This window comes from Benincasa hispida, chromosome 11 (genome assembly GCF_009727055.1).
Source record: "Benincasa hispida cultivar B227 chromosome 11, ASM972705v1, whole genome shotgun sequence".
NCBI lineage: Eukaryota > Viridiplantae > Streptophyta > Magnoliopsida > Cucurbitales > Cucurbitaceae > Benincasa > Benincasa hispida.
The window spans coordinates 15,815,870-15,838,313 of record NC_052359.1 but is presented as its reverse complement, the minus strand read 5'-3'; positions in this window follow the sequence as shown (position 1 = coordinate 15,838,313).

Genomic DNA, 22,444 nt, shown 5'->3' with positions numbered 1-22,444 from the left:
AATAATCAATCAAGAAATTTAAAATAAAATGAGTATTTATATATGTCTTAAATTGCAAAAAAAAAAAAAAAAAAATCAAAGTTACCGAATAGAATCTTAATAATTATTAGATATAAATATAAAATTTTCCTCTAATGTATTCAATAATGTGAAATTAGAGGCAACACTAATAATTTCTTCAATACAAAATTAAGAACAAAATTCAAAAAATAAAGAAATATATAAAACGACGTCGAGGAATAATGATGGTATGGTGGTGTCACGCCCGTCATCATCATCGCCGGTCGTTACTAAATTCCAATGCCTCTAGAAGATTCAACCCTCCTTTTTTTTTTAGCTTCTTTTCCCTTCAAATACTCTTCACCTTACAATTAAATTTCATATTTATTTTCATTTACATATTTTGACTTTTCACCTTATCAAAATTCTCGAAATTTTCATTTCTTTAAAAACTATTTCTCTTTCTCTTTTTATTATTTTGCCCCCTTTTTACAAAGCTTCTTTGTTTTGCAAAAAGACATGAAGCTAAAACCAAACATAGATTATTTAACATAAAAGAAAATACTAAAAGTGAGAGTTTATTATATTATCCATTATTACTTTCTTTTTTTTTTTCCAACTCATAATAATTTCTGTGTACACAGAACTGTTTTAGTCAACATTGATTTGCTATCAAAAATTTTTTTATCAATTATTCAATAAAAATTTAAATTATTAATGGATCCCAATTATTGGACTTTTTTAAAATAAGAAAAGAAAAAATTATTGGATTGCTTTATCATAATCTTTTAAGTATAGAGTGGAAGACTGAACTTCTGATCTCTTGAATCGCATACATATGTCAATGCTATTGAATTAAGTTTACTTTGACTTGTTATAGTTATTTTATTCCTAAGGCTAATTAACAAAACCATATAAAATTTAAAAAGATATATAATTGCAATGAATAGCACTTTTAGACATATATAACAATATTTTAAAAGAATTACAATATAACCATTTTGTCCATGTACAAGGTAATTTTTTAAATATGAATTAATATATCCGTGAAAGAAATCTATCACTGATAGACTTTGGCTAGGCATTTTTTACATTTTTAATGTACTAGATTTAAATTTGGCTATATCTACAAATTTATTTCAATTGTGTTATACCTGTTAATACTTTAAGCATGATTACTATATTTGCAACTACCCCAAATTAATATACCTATGCTTTAGAAAGACGATATATATATATATATATATATTAATTAGAAGTATTTTAGTTCATTTAAAATGAGGAAAATAGCTTATTTATGAATTTAAATATTTTTAAAGACTTTATTTAAAGATGTTTCCAACACCAATATAATAAATTAAAGTAATTGCAATGGATAGCACTTTTATGACTAATAATTTAGTGTATAGCAACGAATTACAAATACAGCAAAATCTAATAGTGATAGATTCTTATTAGTAATATGATTTATCACTATAGACTCTTGAAATTTGATTTACATTTTGTTATATTTGCAATTTCTATTACATTATTCTATATGTGCTGACATTTTAGATTTAATGGTTATATTTGTTGCAAATATTTTTAAATTTTGGTAACATGTGAACAGATTTAGAAAACTTTGATTTGGTGGGTACCTTATAAAATTAATCGACAAATACTTTAAAGTAAATACATTGCCATATCAAATTAATTAAATATAGACAACTCCATAATTGCAAATTTAATAAAATCATGAAACCAAATATTGGATGATTGATTTTTAGGCTTATTAATTGGGTTGTTAATTCTTTGAAGACTAAATTCATAGAATAAAAATATTAGGTATGGTGCCAAATGATATATTAAAAAAACGTAAAGTCAAAGTAAGTGTGAAATTAAATAAAAATGGACTTGGTTTTGATTGGGCACATGCTAAGACACGAACATGAAAATGGGGACAAGGATTAGATGGTGGCTGTTCATTTATTTCAATTAATATCGACGTAATTTGATTGGGAATTTTATATGTCGTGGTGTCCGGCCGCCCTTTCGGAAGTTGTTAGATAGATCTGTATAGCCACTTTTAATTCTGTCCGTTACAAATAATTCTAAACTTTCAAAAGTTTTAATATTTTTTAAAATATTTGAGAAAAAGATTTAAGATTATCTTTATCGTTAGTAAGTTCATGAAAATTTATGTGAATTGTCGTGAACACACTATTGAAAACTTATGTTGACCATTTGAACGTTAGCGTGTAGACGTTGTTGTCTGGTTAGAGTTTTTGGAATTATTTCCAAATCACTCTTTTTTAAACGTTGTTTGAAAAATAGGACATTTGCAAGACTAGCAAATACAATTGTGTATATTGTATATGGAACTACTCAAACTTTGTAAATTTAGTTTAAAAAAAAATGTTGGCCAACCAAAAACAAATGAAGTTGAAAAGTCGAAAATAAACCTAAAAAACATGGAAGTATAAGATTTAGGTTTGTTGGTATATCAGTCAACTGATATATCAAATATCATATATTCATATATTTAATATGATTGAGACAGTTTAAAAAAAAAAAAAAAGAAGAAGAAGAAGAAACAAACATAGGAGAATTAAAGGATTATATTAGCATTAACACTCCAAACCATTCAAGGTAAAGAGAAGAGAGCAAAAACGAAGCATGCTCTTCCACAACCCTATTTGCAAGGGAGTGCACCACACAGTTTTTGGGTGAACGAAACATATGTTAACTCGTGTATGATAGATTTAGACTCATCAATGAAAAGAGAAACTTCTGTAAGATTCTTAGTAACATTATTCATAAGGTAAGGACCTCCGAAAATAGTCTGACTCCTTCAAAATGTCCCAACATTGATAGAGCGTAGACTCTCTAGGTACTTATAGATAATCATCACTTTATGGTTACAATATGAGACGACCTTGAACCCTGCTAGCCGAAAACAATCCAAAGTGTCCTGAAACACCCAACCTAGACTCTAACATGTTTGTTAGGATTCCATGTCACATCATTGTTTAACTTCCAAATGCCTAGTGTATAGAAGGAAGCCAACCAACAATGTGTAGTCTGAGAAAAGGTGAATGGTCCTCCATAATAAGTTTTCCAATTAGGCTCCACACGAGCTTTAATTACATTATCCACCATCCGTTAACTGTTGGGCACTCCACTAAAGACCGACAGTTGCACTCTTCGCAATACATATATATTTCTGTGTCCATTGGATATAACCAATCAACAGTATGATGACCCTTCATAAATTGCTCGTAAGTATAGCTGGGCCAAAATTACCGTTTTCCCCTTGTAGTTACATCTAACTCCTTAAGTACCATTGATCCCTCTAATGAACAATAGATCATAGTCCCACTATGACTAAACCCCTCTCAGACCAAGAGAGGGTGTGGTGCCACATTGTTCAAAACCCGAAACCAGCCCTTAAGGGAGCAATTTATCTACATACCCTTGCTTCGGGGAAGGAGTGAATTCAATCTTGTGTAGTTGTGTTCCCAGCTCCCCAATTAAACGAATATCCAAAATGGTAGGCTTGTCGAGTTGGCGATTTGGCCACTCTCACCCATACAAATCAAAGGACCACCCTTATATGCAAAAGTTCACAACTCACTCAGGATCCTGATGAAATGAAAGTCTTTATTATAAATGGTGTTATATAATGAGAATAAACATTTCGTGGTTCGGTCTTATATAAACTATTTTGTATAGAATATCCTCGCTCGCATGTCTAATACATGAATGATCAGGTTCAGATCATTTGTAGCACTTTACAACAATTGTAACACCTACAAAGCGGGCCATACTCGTAGTGTCACTAGGATAAGGTATCCAACCTTATCCGTATACTACAGACCATTTAGGTTATCACTTAAGCATGATCCACCTATATGTCTCCACATACATGTTTAAGTTACAACGATAACCTTGGATGTTAGTTTATTGGTTTGTGGTTAATGCAACTAAAATATCACATATTTTATAGACAAAGTGAATAGAATATCATATATAATTAATCACATAAGAGTTTGTTCATATAATATTTACAAACTATAGGACCCTACGAGATTTAGGGCATCAACCCGAACACAACTACCCTTGTCCCTACCATGTACATGATAGTTACTTAATCAAACAACTTAACCATCCAACCTCCTTCTACTTCTAATCCTCCAAAGATTTGATCTTTGTGTGGCAGACTGGCAAATCAGCTAGACTCCGAGGTGTTGACCGCTACCTGGGAAAAATGAAAACATTGAAAAATATGAGCTACATGTCCAGTGAGTGACTTCTAAAAACATGCTGTTTAGTAAATATGGTATGAAAACATAATAATTCATAAACTTAAACATAAAACTCTTTAACTCAGGGTTAAGCAACATTAAAAGCATTAGAAATATGACATCTTTGAAAGTACTTTTAGGAACCTTGGAAATCTCGTAAGACATTCAATTCATTTAAAAATCAACATCCTCTAGCCTTAGTTGACGGAGAGCACTTTTGATCAATCGCTCAATGTTGAAATCCTTAGCTGATGTAGAGTACTCTAAATACAATCAGCATTAATAATATAGTACCTATGTGCACGTGGTCAAGCCCCAAAGGCTACTCATATGCCCTAGATACCATCGTTTCTTAGGTATCAGGGGACCTAGATACCTTCGTACCTTTAGTATCGGTTTCCTCAATAAAACATCATACAACTTTATTTAAGATAAAATTAAGTATTTTCAAGCATAAATCATTCCAGTAAAAATACATCATAGGCACAAAAACCATTGAAAAATAGCTTAACTCTTGGAATGCTAGCTAACACATGCTTTTAAGCATTTAAACTCAAGTATGCTTCATAAAACACTTTTAGAAATCATCACATATAACTTTAAGCTTAGTTTTGAAAACTAGGAAAAGCATAATTTAAACTCATAGTAAAATTCATCAAAGCATGCTTCATTTTACATAAACCTCAAGCTTTCGAAAGGAAAGGGACCATGGGTCCACACACCAATCTACAATTAAAGCATGTGTTGGGAAAACTACTTAATGGAAATCATCTTCTAAAAGAGTAAAGTCACTGTAACTAAACATCCATGTGTTGGAAAACTGCAAAGCATAAGCCTTAGTTAATGGAAATCAAATCAAGTTCAACTTAATAAAACTAGTCACTCACTGTCTTTAAGTTTACTTCCTCAAAGGGTTGTAAGTTTCCCCTATATGTGTTTTCCTTGTGACAAGATTGGGTACCTTAGGTTAACAATACTAGCTCCCTTTTGAGGTTTAACTTTAATATTCAAGCTTAACATTACACTTAGAAACTTCTCATAACATTCGTCTAGACCTAGCTCAACGCATCACCATACTTAGCCAAACTCAACGCATCATCATACTTAGCCAAGATTTATCTTATAACTAGGTTGGTGGGTGGCAGCACACACACGGGTGCTCACTAGCGCTAGGATGTGCCTACCTTGCCTATGTGCTGGGTGCTTGCTATTGCAACCCCTCAGCACGCCTCAACCGTCGCATGCCTCACTCTCACCCCACACGCACACGTTGGTCCACATCTACCTACACTAGCGCACCCCTCACCAAAAAATGCACTCGTCCATGTACAACCTCAACTAGGTTAGTTGCCTGTTTATGCTTGGGTTGCAGATGCCTACTTGTCCATCGAACCAAAGTTCCAGTTTCGATTTCCAACTTAAAGAACTTAAATTTCAGACATTGTCTCACAAAATTTCCTTCTAAGAACTTGTTCCTAAACATCCTCACTATCTTATCTTAAAATTTAAGCCTCTGATTCCACTTGATGAGCTTGGAATCCTTCAATTTTCCCAACCCGCCCGAACAATCCGAGAGCCTTGAACACTTGTGGATTTATTCAATTCTTAGCTTCAACCCGTATGACTTTCCTCTAGGAAACCTAGGATATTCTTCAATATAGATGAGGCTTTAATTTAGTAGTAGTACTTTCTCTTTGGCATGAGTGAGTTGTGCAAACCAAGTTCTTCCTTTCAAACTTCTTTTTATACTAAGGGTTGCATGATTAAATGGGCTATTAGGGTGACACCTAGGCCACTAATTCTCATGCATACATCAGTCAGCGCACACCCGCCTTGTCTTAAATGCCTGTGTCTAGGCCTGGCATTTATCAACTCCTTAAATAACCTCTAAAGCACGCCTTAGTGCCCCTCATATCAACGCATAGCCCTTGGATAGCCACACACCCTAACCTTTAAATCTTCCGGCTAATGCACTCGTTGTTGCCGCCTAGCCTTTGCCTTGTTCCACCCTTACTAACCTCCTTAGCATCACTTGGCGCCCTTCATGTGCTCACCTAGGAAGCTTGGCTATCGCATACCGCTTACATTGGCCTTCACTAACTTCTTTGTGAGGGTAGCCCTTCCTTGATAGCCACGGCCAAATCCTCCCCCCGTTAGGCATAACTAACCTTTATATGGGCCATCGTTAGCCAATTTCCTCCCTTGGATCCTTGGGTGTATAGTAAGGCAAGTCCTCTATTCCAAGCTCTCCCATTTTTGTCAAGTGTTAAAGCTTCTCAATTCACCCGAGAGCCCCAAGTACCTTCCTTAAAGAATTTCCTTCATTCTTAAGCCTAACTCCATGCTTAGCTTCCTTATTGCCTTCACCTCTCAAAATCTCTCTAAGTGTGGATGGCTCCTTCAAAACAACCCGAGAGCATCATTTCCCTATGCTTAGAGGAATTTTCTTCTCTCAAGCCCTTCTATGCTTCTACACTACTAACAACATGGCATGCGATTAAATTAACAAATATAAACATCACACTATAGCTATGAAACTTGATAAAATGGGTTCTAGGGTTTAAAATTTACCTTGCCCTTAGAAAAATTTTGTCCTCAAAATTTGCCTCGAGCTCCATCACACAAACAAGTGAGGCTATCTACTCTTCATTTGCTCCTCGGTCTCCCATGTAGCTTCTTTCACCTTGTGTTTCTCCATAATACCTTTACTAAATATATTATCTTATTCCTCAATACGTGCTCTTTCTTATTAAGAATCTGTATTGGCCCTTCCTCGTATGATGAATCTTCTTTTAGTTGTACCGATTGAGCTCGTCAATATGTGAAGGATTCGGTACATACTTCCTCAATAATGATACATAGAAAACATTATGTATCCTTGATAACTCTGTAGGTAATACTAGTTTGTAAGCTGCTGGCCTAACCCGTTCAACTACCTCAAAGGGTCCTATATACCTCGGGCTCAACTTACCTTTCCTGCCAAACATGAGTATTCTGTTTAGATAATCTTAGAAATACTCGAACTTCAGTCTCAAACTCTAATTCTCTTCTTCTCTTATCCGCATAACTCTTCTGTTTGTCTTGAGTTGTTCTCAAATTTTATCTTATCAACTTAACATTATCTGAGAACAACTGCACCAGCTTTGGTCCTACTAATTTCCTTTCGCCAACTTCATTCCAACAGATCAGAGTCCTACACAATCTTCCATACAATGCCTCATATAGAGTCGTTCCAATACTGGAAGGATAACTGTTATTGTAAGTGAACTCTACTAATGGCAGATGCGTATCCCAACTCCTTAAAACTGCAATACACAAGCCTCAACATGTCTTCTAATGTCTGAATCATCCGATCTAACTATCAATATGTTTGTGGATGGAACGCTGTCTAAAATGTAACTTAATGCCAAGAGCCTTCTGTAAGCTGGGCCAAAACTTCGAGGTAAACTGAATCTTTATCTGACACAATTGACTCTAAAGCTCCATACTGGCTCACTACTTCATTTACATACAACTTAGTTAGCCTGTCTAGCATAAAAGTAACCTTAAACTGGTAACCCATATGCTGTCATAACCAATCGGGGTTTTAGGTAGAAATTCATCATGATATGCTCTCATTTCGGTTAAGCAATCCTGCAGGTCTCTGAAGTTCAAGCTTAACCTATTGGCATCTAGACATTTGTCTATAAATTTTGCTATGTCTCGTTTTATTCCAGGCCACCAATAAGACTTCCTTAGAGTCCTCTACATCTTAGTACTACCTGGATGCATCGCATAAGCTGAACTGTGGGCTTCTTCTAAAATAGCATTCTTCAAGTTCACAACATTAGGCACACATACTCTTCCTTCCTTCAGTAAAGCTCTGTCTTATCTCAACTAATAATCTGACCTCTGGTTCTTACTTACTTCTTTTGCTGACTTTCGAAGACTAGGATCTTTCGATTGCTCTCTGAGAATATCATCTATCAGGGTAGGCCTCACCTGGAAATGGGCTATCAAACTTTCTGCCTGGCCTACTGTCAACATGGCATCAACATTCTTCAATTCCCGTAACAACATACCCTTAACTGAACTAAAGGTAGCTTGATAATGTATTGACTTCCTGTTTAGCGCATCTGCTACTACATTCGCCTTCCTTGGGTGGTACTCAGTAGTGCAATCATAGTCTTTAATCAACTTTAACCACCTTCTGTGTCTCAGTTTCAACTCTTTCTGATAAAGAATATACTTCAAATTCTTATGATCGATGAATATTGAAGGAACTCTTATACAAGAGTACCTATGAGCAGAAGTAGATATTTCTAATTCATTGTGACAGAATTGCCACATATACATTCTGACATATAGATATGCATTAACAACACTAAATTACTAGCATGCTTAAAGGATAAATGACAAGAGAACAAGTAAACATACCAGTTGAAGACTTTCTTCTGGGCAAGACTCGCTTTCTCCACGAACGAATTCCTCTCACTTTCGCTAGACCAGCAAGCAATTGTTCATCACCACTTCAGTTATCTACCATGAACGGCTTCGCACGAACAGCAGAAGATGAGGATAACACCACCACGCGGAGCCCTCAATATTCTCAGAGTGAGAATCCAAAGTGTGGGCTTTGTTCGGATTTGGTAGAGGTGAGGAGGAAAGGCTATCGTATACAAAGATCAAGCAAGTGGGAGAAAGCAACAACTATCGTATAGTTGAGGTGCTTGATCGTTTAGGCGAGGTACACGATCATGTGGAAAAAATTGGGCGATCGTCTATACGATCATTTAGTAAGGCTGGGGCGCTAAGCGATCATTTAGGTAAAAGGTAAGCGATCGTTTAGAGAAGCGCGAGCACGAGTGTGCAGTTGTTTAGCAAACATGAGCTTATTGTATATGCTCTCAATCACTAAGCGATAGAATGCCAATCACACTGTGAAAAATTATGCGTATATTTTTTTGTAAAATGAAAACCATTTTCATTTTATTCTTCAGTTACAAAAATCGAATTGAACTTCCCATTAACGCATGATTTCAGAGAAAACATTGGGCAATTATCTCATAACTGTCCAATTAATAAAATAATAAATATAATATATTCATAACATATAGTTTGATATCATATATCAACCATAATGTTTTCTCCTCTAGTTGATATAAATCATATTTATATCCAATTTCCTCAAAATTAATGTGTCTCATACATTTAGTCAATCATATCATATATAATTAACCAATTCAATTATATCATATATAATCGAACTTCCTTTTGTCAATTTGAACATTTCAAACTGACCCAAAAACTGATTCTCTACTTATATCTAAGCTACCAAGGGGACCTTATGAACCTGGCTCGAAGCTCCAACGATACGTGAATAACTGACTAAACTCTTTAGCCACGAGATCCACCATCGGTTAACTGCCAGGCATTCCACTAAAGACCGACAGCTTAACTCTTCTTACCACAGATATATTTCTATGTCCATCAGATATAACCAATCATGAGTACGATAACCCTTCACAGATGCTCGTAAGTACAGCTAGGCCAATTTTACCGTTTTGCCCCTGTAGTTACATCTCACTTCTTAAGTACCACTGATCCCTCTAATGAACAATACAACATAGTCCTACTATGTGTGAACACCTCTCGGGCCATGAGAAAGTGTGTGACGCCACATCGTTCAAGCCCTGGGATCAGCCTTTAAGGGAGCTATCTATCTACTTACCCCTGCTTCGGAGAATGAGTGAATTCCATCTTATGTAGCTGAGTTCCCAGCTCCCAAATCAGAGAATCCCCAAAGTGGTAGGTTTGAGTTGACGTCCTGGCCACTCGCACCCATGCAAATCAAAGGACCGCCCTCAATGGCAGGAGTTCCCAACTCAATCATGATTGAGGTCATGTAACCTATGGTCGTCCTAGTGAAGTGAAGTCTCTATCATGAACCTGTCTCTTATACACATCTAGATGTGTATAAGAGACAGGTGTTATATAACGAGACGTTAACACTTCGTGGTTAGGTCTTATACAAATTCTTTGTATAGGACGCCCCCCCTCGCATGTCCCCTACACGAATGATTAGGATCAAACCATCTGTGAAAAGTCACAATGATTAGGATCAAACCATCTGTGAAAAGTCACAATACTTGTAATTATTCTACAAAGTGAGTCGCATCCGTAGCGTTACCAGGATAAGGTTTCCCTCCTATATCTATATACTACAGACCATTTTGGTTATCTCTTAAGACATGATCCACTTATATATCACCACATACATGCTTAAGTTACATAAAGACAACCAAGGATTTTAATTTATTGGTAAAGCAAATAAAACATCCAAATGTGCAAAGTCAAGAAGTGAAGTAAATATCATATATTATACATCACAAGCGTTCGTATAAACTGTTTACAAACTACAAGACATGAGACTTTAGGGCATCATCCCCAACAAATATATGACACCGCTCACCAAATAGGTAATGTCTTCAAATCTTCAGAGTTAATACTACAGGTGCTAATTCTAAATCATGAGTAGGATAATTACACTCATGCTCCTTCGATCGTCTAGAAGCATAAGCTATCACCTTTCCTTCCTACATCAACACACATCCGAGTCTTTGTCTGGACACTTGCAGTAAATCTCGAATTCCTTGCCCAGTACCGTAAGAGTTAAGATTAGTGCAGACATCAATCTTCGCTTCAGCTTCTGAAAGCTCTGCTCACACTTCTCTGTCCATTCAAACTTAGTATCTTTCCTGGTTAAACTAGTCAATGGAAGGGCTATTTTTGAAAAGCCTTCTACAAATCTCCTATAATAGCCTGTCAGTCTAAGGAAACTACATACCTTGGTTAGACTAGTCAATGGAGGGGCTATTTTTTAAAAGCCTTCTACAAACCTCCTATAATAGCCTGTTAGTCGAAGGAAACTAAAAAGGTTGTTCCCATCTTACTATTGCTTCTGTTTTCTGAGGATCCACAGCTACTTTTGCAGCTGACACTATGTGTCCTAAGAATACAACCTGATTGAGCCAGAACTCACATTTATTGAACTTAACATATAACTATTTCTCACGTAGCATCTACAATCCTCTCTGCATGTTTTTCCTTGTCTACTGAGTAAACCAAGATATCATCTATAAAAACAATCACGAACTAAACTAAATATGGATGAAATATCATGTTCATCAGATCCATAAACATCATCAGGGCATTAGTCAAACCAAATGGCATAATAAAAACTCATAATGACTATACCTGGTTTTGAAAGTAGTTTTAGGGACATCTGCTTCCCTAACCTTCAACTGGTGATAATCTAACCTCAAGTCTATATTAGAGAACACCAAGACTCCCTTTAGTTGATCAAATAGGTCATCGATACGAGGTAATGGATACTTATTCTGTATCGTCACCTCGTTCAGCTGTCTATAGTCAATACACAACCTTAGAGTGCCATCCTTCTTCTTTACAAACAAAACCAGAGCTCCACATGGTGAAACATTGGGCTTAATATAGCCCTTATCCACAAATTCCTGTAACTGAACCTTCAATTCCTTTAACTTAATAGGTGCCATCCTATACGGTGCTTGGAAAATGGGTGTTCTACCTAGAATTAAATCAATCGTGAACTCTACTTCTCTGTCAGGTGGTAAGCCTGACAATTCCTCAAGGAATGCATTAGTAAATTCGTGCACCACCGAAAAATCCTTTGGTCCCAGCTTCTTGGTCTACAAAACAGTGACATGGGCCAAATAGGTCGTATATCCCTTACTCAACAATTTCCTAGCCTTGACTATTGAAATTAGGCTACTCGGAAGAATTTTCCTATTCCCTATAAGTACTACCTCAACTTCTCCCGGTCTCTTGAATAGTGCTTCCTTTTTATAACAGTCAATAGAAGCATGATATTTACACAGAAAGTTCATTCCCAGTATAGCATCAAACTCAAGCAACTTTAAAGGGATTAGGTCAGTTAGCATGTTTTGTCCCTCAATCACCACCTCGCAATCTCTATAAAATTCTTTTACTACTAGTATCTCACCAATAGAAGTAGAAATAAACAACTCGTCAGGCATATTCTTTAGCATCCTATCAATATGTAATGCAAACATACTAGAAACAAATGAATGCGTAGCTCAAGATCTAACAATACATATGTAGGTTGATTATAAAAGGGCTACCGTACCAGTTACAACATTTGATGCCTCCTTAGCCTCCTGGTGAGTCACCAGATAAACTCTACCTTATTGTCGAGCCTGACCAACTACTTCTTTCTGCTTAGCTTTACTAGTATCCTCTCCACCAACCTCAACTGCACTAGGTTGATTCACCTAAGAGGTCGCTCTCTACTTAACATGTGCCTTCTGAACTAACTGAGGGCATTCCGTCTTGAAATGATCGATCTAACCACACTGGTAACACACATTTCTCTCACTGTAACAAGGGCATAAGTGGTTCTTACCACAACTCGAACACGCGGGTTTCCCAGTAGAACTAGCAACAGACTCACTAGCACATCTCGACCTAGATCCTCTAGGTGAACTAGTTGGCTGACTAGACCTTCTCCTACTCTATCTCTGCTGGCTCCCAACATAACTACATCTAGAGGTCATCTGCCCACTAAAACGGGGTTTAAAATTTATTTTCCCCGACACACTTCGGGAGTAAATCTCTATCATTCCTCTCAATCTCCCTGTACCTGGTCTTCTTCCTCCATACTCTTCTCTATTGGGATGTATGCCCTAAAGCCTCGTAGTTTTATGTTAGTTGAATCAATAGTTGATTAAGTTTATATTACTTGTGCAATAATCTATTAACCTAAGATCTAAGGTTATCTGATATAACTTAAATATGTATGTGAAGACATATAGGTAGATCATGTTTAAGTGATAACCTAAATGGTTTGTAGTATATGGATAAGGTTGGGTGCCTTATCCTGGTAACACTACTGATACGACCCATTTTATAGTTGTTACAATTGTTGTAAAGTGCTACAAATGATATGATGCTGATCATTCTTGTGGAGACATGTGAGTGAGGGTATCTTATATGAAAAAGTTTGTATAAAGACCGGATCACGAAATGTTAAGTCTCTTTTCATAATGCTACTGTTAGAAGAAACTTACATTTCACTAGGATGACCATAGGTGCCTTAACCTTAATCCTGAGTGAGTTGTGAACTCCTGCCTATGAAGGTGATCCTTTGATTCATATGGGTGAGAGTGACCAGATTCGCCGACTCAATAAGCCTACCATTTTGGTAATTCGTCTGATTGGGGAGCTGGGAACAAAGCTACGCAAGAAGGAATTCACTCCTTCCCTATAGTTAGGGTAAGAAGATAAATTGCTCCCTTAAGGGTTGATTCTGGGGCTTGAACATATGAGCACTCACCCTCTCTTGCCTGAGAGGGGTTTAGTCATAGTTGGACTGTGACTAATTGTTCACTAGAGGGATCAGTGGTACTTAAGAAGTTAAGATGTAACTATAGGGGTGAAATACTAATTTGACCCATCTATAGTACGAGCGATTTGTGAACGGTTAACCCACGGTTGATTGGTTATATCCAATGGACAACAAATATATATATATAATATATATATATATATATATATATATATATATATATTATATATATTATATATATATATATATATATATATATATATAGTGCGAAGAGTTCAGCTGTTGGTCTTTAGTGGAGTGACCGCCAGTTAATGAATGTTAATTATTTGATTAAAAGAGATCAATCAATTAATCTCGTATCATTGAAGCTTCAATCTATCGGTCCATAAGGTCCCCTCATTAGCTCAATGAGGATTGATGAGAATCAAATTAATTTTGGTGTGGTTTGAATTGTTCAAATTAATTAAAGAAAATTAATTGAATAAGATAGAATTAAATAGTGTATATTGATACATTATATATAATATAATGTATGTTGATACATTTTTCTAAGAGAAATAAATATGTGAATATGATTCAAATATTAATTATATAAATATGATCCATATAAAAATTATATGTTAAAATTTAATGTGAATATGATTCATATTAAATTTAAATATATAATTTTACGAGAGAAATAAATATTGAATATGATTCAAATATTAATTATATAAATATGATCCATATAAAAATTATATGTTAAATTTAATGTGAATATGATTCATATTAAATTTAAATATATAATTTTACGAGAGAGAATAAATATTTGAATATGATTCAAATATTAATTATATGAATATGATTCATGTACAAACTATATGTTTTAATTTAGTGTGAATATGATTCATATTCAATTTATATAGTTTTAATGAGAGAAATAAATGTTTGAATATGATTCAAATATTAATTATATGAATATGATTCATATAGGAACTATATGTTAAAATTAATATAAATATAATTCATATTAAATTTATATATTTTATTGAGAGATGTTATAATTTGAATATGATTCAATTATTATTTATATGAACGTGATTCATATAAAAACTATAGGTTAAAATTAAATTGAATTTGATTCATATTAATACGTTATGTTATTTGAGAGAACAATAAACTATAGTTTATGTTATATGTGATATAATATTAACTATAAGTTATATATTATATGTGATCAAACATATAGTTTAAATATATATTAAATTCAAATTTAGAATTTGAATTTAATTATTTCAAATTTAATAAAGGGGAGGGAGTTACAACTCTGTCACCCATCAATCTCTCATTCTCTCATGTAACAAATGTGGAAAGAGAACTCCCTCTCACCCTCTCTCTGGTTCTTTTCCTTCTCTTTCTGTTGTTTACATAGAAGAATTTTTTCCTCTCAATCCTCTTCTCCTTCCCTCATGCCAGTATTGAGTGCAAGCCCACATGGGTATGTGATATCCAAATTCCCTTCATTCAAGCTTATTTTGAGTCTCACAACTCAATCTAAGGCTCCAAGAGAATAGTAGAGAAGACCTTGAGGTGGTTTACAAGAAGATTTGGAGAAGATTTGTAGCTGAATTCGTGATTCAAAAGGTTCTACAAAAGTATGACTTGAAACCCTCTTATTATTGTATGAGCATGCTTTATTTATAGCAAAAATTAATGAATTGGAATGCTTATTGATCCTTATTGCTTCTGTTGCATGCTGATATAATCCTGCACATAGTATTAATGGTAAGATCGAGTCAATCAGCATTGGAGTGCAAGAAGTGTTCTACAGAGTTAATTCTCTAATTATAGCGGTAAATCTGGGGAGTTCGATGTGGAATTTAAAGTGCTTAAAAGTAAAAGCATGAAAATAATGTAAGAGTATATTAACGTGCAGCAGAGGAAAAACAGAATCAATAAGCACTCTAATCAATATTTAATTTGAGTTTAAACATGCTTCAAAGTAACCTTTACAGAAGAGAGTTTGTTGAACACAATACCTTTGAAGTATCCTCTTCAAAACCAGCTGAAATCTATGTGAAAGAGCTTCAACCTTCAAGTAGACAACCACAAAGATCTTCTCTACTATTCTCTTACTAGGATTGTGTAGTGGAAACTCTAAATTGAGTTGGAAGTATATTAGATATGAAGAGGGATTGGTGATTTCTGCAGAGTTTCAATTGAAGTTCTTAGTAAGCATTCATCATAATTCATTTCAGCACTTCAATTTATAGAGTTTAGACCATGCAAATACATGGTTTGCATAAATGCAACTCCTACTTGATTGAGAAAATGGAGAATGAATAAGGTTGTTAATTGCATAGTGGAGATTTCCAACATTTTGGAAATCTCCACTTTGAAAACCATTTTCAAATTGATTTTCACAAAATGTTTTCCAAAAAATAATTTTGTAAACTAAACTTAGTTAATTTTATTTATTAGTTTTATAAAATTAATTCAATTAATTAATTTTTAAATAAAGCTAATTAATTAATTAATTAAACTTTTAATTAAAAAAATAATTTAACATCCAATATTAAATTAATAAAAACCAATTTCATTAAAATAAAATTAATTTAATTGATATTTAAATCACAACATTAATCATTTCTCCAATTTCGTTTAATTTCGATAAAATTAAACTTTTAATTGTATCAAATACAATAAATAGAAACCCTAATTGAGTTTGAACGTTTCAAATTCAAAACCCTAATTTTAAATCTTATCAAGATTACTCAATTTACTAATCTAAATTTCGAGCTAGTAGAGGGACCTTATAGACCTACAGTTCATGAGCTCAACGATTTGTAATTAATTGGTCAAACTCTTTAAACCAAATTAATCACTATTCTTGACTACCAAGGCATTCCACTATAGCTTGATAGTTGCACTCTCCTTACTGTAGATATATTTCTGTCCATTTTAACCATAATCGGTAAGTCAATCCTTCACAGGTTGTTCGTATTTACAGTTAGGTCAAAGATTATCGTTTTACCCCTGTAAATACATCTTGCTCTTTAAGCTCCCACTAATCCTCCATTGAACAATGGATTTATAGTCTAACTTATAAATCATAACCCTCTTTTCCAAAAGAAGGCGAAACCCCGTTGTTCAAAACAAGACATCAGTGCTTATGAGAATAACCCATCTGCTAACCTTAAATCGGGTAGGAGTAAATTCTATATTGCAAGGCTATGTACCCGGCTATCTATTCAGTCTTATCCCTAAAATGGGAGGATTATTGAGCAGTGTTGTTGGACTACTCTCACCTATGCAGATCAAAGGATAATCCCAAATAAACAAGAATTCATAGTTAGCTCAGGATTAAGGATTCGTTGGTTGGATTTTCATAGAAGGATGTAATATTAATAGTAATTTATTGAATAAAACTCAACAACATTTTTATTGATAAATAGAATATGTTAACAACATTCACGAACTGTGAATTTAGGCCATTCCCAACAAATAAAAGATAAAGTAGGTAAATATAATATTGAAAAATCTAGTCCTAAGAGCAACAAAGGTTTCTAATGCAATTTTGATCATCAACTTCTCTTTACTGAACATATATTTAACTCATACGTGCACAATGACTTACTTGGCCTAACCAATGCATTGGCATAACGGACTACCAACTCGTTGGATAAACTAAGTAACGCCCTAATGATCAATTAAAGCCAAAGCCCTAATCAATCTAGGTGCTTTTAGTCCTATTAGATTCGAAAGCGTCCATATAGAATCAAAACATTTGCATAAATTCTAGGGTTCCATCATGTGATTATTCAATTAGGTAGCCCAACTAACTAACCAAGTTATCTTTGAATCTTGGTTTAGCATGCATTTAAGGTCTATAGGAAGCCTATATTCCTTAGAATACAAGACTCAACCTGTACTACTTGAGATTCAAGTTAGACGAACAAATAAAGAACGTGAAAGCCATAAATCTTAGCCAGAACATACATTCATAGTAGGAGTGTTAACCCATACATAAACATACATGAGATTCAAAGAAAGTAAATCAGAATCCATTCATTCAAATAAGAGAAGTTTCACAAAATTATTGCATTAGGTCTTTGCTCTAAAAACTAGAAAACCCTTATTTCAACAATTCAGAGACAAGAAGAAGAGGTTAAGGAGCTTCAATCTTCTATTACAACCCAAAACTAAAAGAAATCTAACCTAAAGTTGCTTGAAAGATAGTGAAAGAAGAAGCAAAGACAACTCGTCCTTGGCCTCCATGAAAATCTAGCATTCTTTGGCCCTAAAAATGAAAGATTTTAAATAGAAATCACAAGGACATTGCGACGCTGAGGAGCATTGTCGGGGGACTCATACCCTTAAGGGCTTTCTGTCGCAATGTTGGCAAGTGTTGTAGTGCTTTTCGCCCGATGCTATGTGTGCACGGGGCACTGATGTTTCTATCAAAATTTTTAGTGTTATGCTACTTGTTTAAGCTGCCTACTAGAAATGGCACTGCACAGGGCACATACTAGTGTCGCCAGCCAAGCTTCTTAGGACATTTTCGTCCTTTTGAACTCCCTTGAAGCCTCGGATGGTTGATATGACTTCGAATAGTCTCAAATTAACCCCGGATGACCTACAACGCTCTTAAATGCATGATTTACTTGAGAATCTACATATATAGATAATTAAGATTATTAAAGTAAGATTAAAGGCATAAAAGTAGCTTCTTTCGAGAGTTAACCATTGTTAAAAAACCTAAAATATTACCCAAAGAGCCTTTTAACCCTTAAATGAAATATTTACACGATAATAAACAATTTCCATTGACTTCCATGAATTTCATAAAACAAATTTCAAATTCTCTATTGACATTTTCATAAAATCTTAATTTTTGACATTTTCATCGATTTCAACATTTTGATATCAAGAGAAACTTGCAATTTTTGTCCTTACCACAAGATATTGTGCTAATTTTAAAATTCACATTCTATCATTTGGCACTTTATATTGTAATGTCAACCAATATGATAATTATTAATAGCTTTTTTTTTTCTTGACAATACGTAGGGCGGGGAATCGAAATGATCTCGAGACTAATGTACATACTTAAAACCAATTGAGCTATGTGTATATTAGTTAATAATTTCCAAAAGTTGATAGCTATTTGTTAAGTCATGTGATCAAATATATATTAAAAATAATTAATATACAATTAATGTTTAAGAGAAGCCAAAATGAACTGAATTTAGTGGTAATTGGCATGACCTTCCATCCTCGAGGTGGGAAGTTTAATCCTCATCCCCGTGATTGTTTTACTGAATTAATTTTTAAGAGAACAAGTACTTGTTTCAATCAAGATTTACTATTAATTTTTTAGAATATTATTAAATTACACATTTAACCCCTAAACTTTTAAGATAGTTTATATTAATCTTAAAAAGTTTTAATAAGTGTCCAATAAAGTGTTGAATTTTCAATTTTTTTTTTTCTAATATATACTCTGAACTTTAAAGATGTTCTTAAATTTTTTATTTTGTATATGATATTAAGTCTTTAATATATTTAACATTTAAAAAAAATCATTAATTTATTGGAATTTTGTGTCCAATAAAACCATCACCTTTCAATTCTATGTTTAAATGACGTGAAATTTTAAAATATATAATGAATTGATGATCCATAGTAAAGAAAAAAAAGATCTGACACAAAATCAAAAGTTTAAAATATATTAATGTTTTGGTATCTATTAGATTTAGTTTTAAAAATCTAGAGTCTACCCTGTTAATAATTAGAGAAAATATCAACTTACGCTCCTGAGCTTTCGGACTTATGTAAATTAATAAGTGCATCGATTTACACAGTCCTTCAGAATTAACTCGTGGGAAGCATATAATTGTTTCGATTAAATTTCTAAGTGTTATTAGTAATTTAGATCCTTTATTTAAGATTACATTCGAAAATCGTTCAAAGATTTAATTTGACTTCTTCAAATGTTAGATAAATTAAAAGAAATCTTAATTGAGAATCTAAATTGACTCATTTTCAAAATTTAGAAGTTTAATTGATAAAATTATAAGTCTCATATTTTATGTTTATCCAAAAAATATATATATAATAAAAAATATAAATAGATACAATTATAAAAACTCACGATTTAAATCGAAAAAACTATTAATTCAAAATTTAAATTGATATCACGTACATTTTTTTCTAATAATTATTCATACTATCTCAATTAGTCAAGGTATTAGTTGTTTGAAGTGAAAAGAATTGGAAAATAAATGAAAAGTGTTAGGCCAATTATTAATTGACGCTTCAATTAAAGAAAATAACAAGAAAATTAATTATCGAAAAATCTTGCCCACCTCAAGATTAGCTCATAATCGCATCACCAACGCGTGCGACTACACCAAACAAGTCAAGACAAAAAAAAAATCCTATTTATCCGTCTAAAAAAGAAAAAAAAAATCCTATTTCCAAGAGAGACCAAGACAAAGTAATCAATATTATTAGGTATCTTAATATATTTTAAGCTAATTAATATTTTTGACCCATGATTTGATATATCATAGTAAATTATTTATATTTTTTTCATATATCAAGTTATAAAATTCAATTTAATTAATAAAATAATTATTTTAAATGATAAAACGGTTGAAAATAATGTTATTGTTCATTGATGATAGATAATGATAGATATTGATAGACATCTATTAATATTAAAAAATGATATTTTGTTAAATTTATAAATCAATTGACAACGAAATTAATATTTTGGTGAATTGTTTTTGTTAATTGTTTAAAAATGAAAATAAGATATTTAAAAAACTAAAAGTCACCAAATAACGGCTGCCGCCACAACGAGTAGACTAGAACACCACCCTTAGTTCTAACATGCACACGTTGTTGACTCTCCGTCACACGTGAGGGAAGCATGACAAAATAATATTAAAAGATTTATTTTTATTTTACCGAATTCATAATTCTTTTTTGAAAGAATTTTTACTGCACTCATATAATTTTAATAAAATGTAAATAAATAAAACGATTAGGTGTATTAAAAAAACAATAGTATGTTTTATAATTTTACATAGAGTTTTTATTTTTATTGCATTGAGTCAATACAAAAACATTCCAGGATAATTCAATGTAGAGTTATTAACCAAAATTTTTTGTCCAATCACGAAAGGTCACATCATTAATTTAAATTAATAATTTGTGATAATTACAAATTACATGTGTCCTCAAGTTCAATTAAAAGACATGAACTTGGACAAATCAAATAATGTCACTTATTTATTAAACGATACGAGCTAGTCCAATCAAATTGTGCCACATGATAGTTGTGTTGGGGTTTATGTCCTAAACCTCGTAATTTTGTAAATAAACTATTTATCAATTAATAGAATAGTTGTCATTTTATTTTGTGTTAGTTATCATTTGCATAGCATTATCCAAGGTTCAAGAAATAAGCTAAAGGTTTATAGTATATGGATAAGATTGCGTGTCTTATCTTGGTGACACTATGACATGACTCACTTTGTAATAATTACAAATGGTTTGACCCAAATCGTTCATGTGAAGGCATGTGAGTAGGGTATCCTATATAAATAGTTTGTATAAGACAGGTCTGCGAAATATTTAAATCTCTCTTTGTAAATCTGTTAATGGATGAGATTAATATTTCATAGGATGATCATGTGCGATTCGATCTTAATCCTAAGTGATTTATGAACTCTTGTTTGTGAGGTCGGTTCTTTGATTTGCATGGGTGAGAGTGGTCCAAGTTGCAAACTCAATAAGCCTACCACTTTGGGGACTTAACTAAATGGGGAGCTGAGAACAAAATTTCACAAGATGGAATTCACTCCTTTTTTTATAGGGCAAGTAGATGAGTAGTTCCCTTAAGTGCTGATTTTAGGTCTTGAATAAAAGAATCAAGTTCTCTCACTGGCCGAGAGAGACACAGCTTATGGTTGGGCCATAAACAAATTGTTCATTAAAGGAATCAGTGGGACTTAAGAAAAAGATGTAATTATAGGAGTAAAATGGACATTTTGACCCAGCTGTAATTATGAACAACTCGTAAAATATCGACTTGCTTATATTGATTATATCCATGGATACAACTTGTCTTAAAGTGCATAAGAGTTCAATTATGGGTATATAGTGGTTTGCCGTGTAGTTAAGGAATGAAGGTTAATTTAATTAAACAGTTTAATTAATTAATCTTGAATCTTTGGAGCTGATAATTTGTAAGTCCATAATGAAGGGTTGTGAAATCCCTACAGTTGCGTGATTGGATCTCGATTCAATTATTTTACATAAACATTAAACTCAGAGGATAGAAACCATATGCATTTAATATTTACAACATGCTAAAAGAAAAAAAAAGAGAGAGAGAGAGAGAAAATTAGATTTGGAGAAAAACATACCCTTGGGGTCACAAACCTTCATGTTCCTCTTTCGTACTATACGAACACTTCGAACAATCAAGAATCCTTCCCTTGAAGACCACTATTGGATAATTAGACACTACCAATGGGTTACCTTAATATTCTCCTTATGGTGAGAATCAAAGAAGGAGTTTGTGGACTTCTCTTAATTTTGAGAGAGGGAATCAGGGAGTTTATGGGAGGAATTTTCTATAGATTAATTGAATGCTTGATAAAGAGAGTGGGAAAAATCCTTTTGTGTAAAAATGAAGAAGCAGTAAACCACTCACCAAAAACTATTCTCTCATCCCATGATCGTTGAGAGAATTAAAGGGGAAGGTTATAATAACTCACTCCCTTTT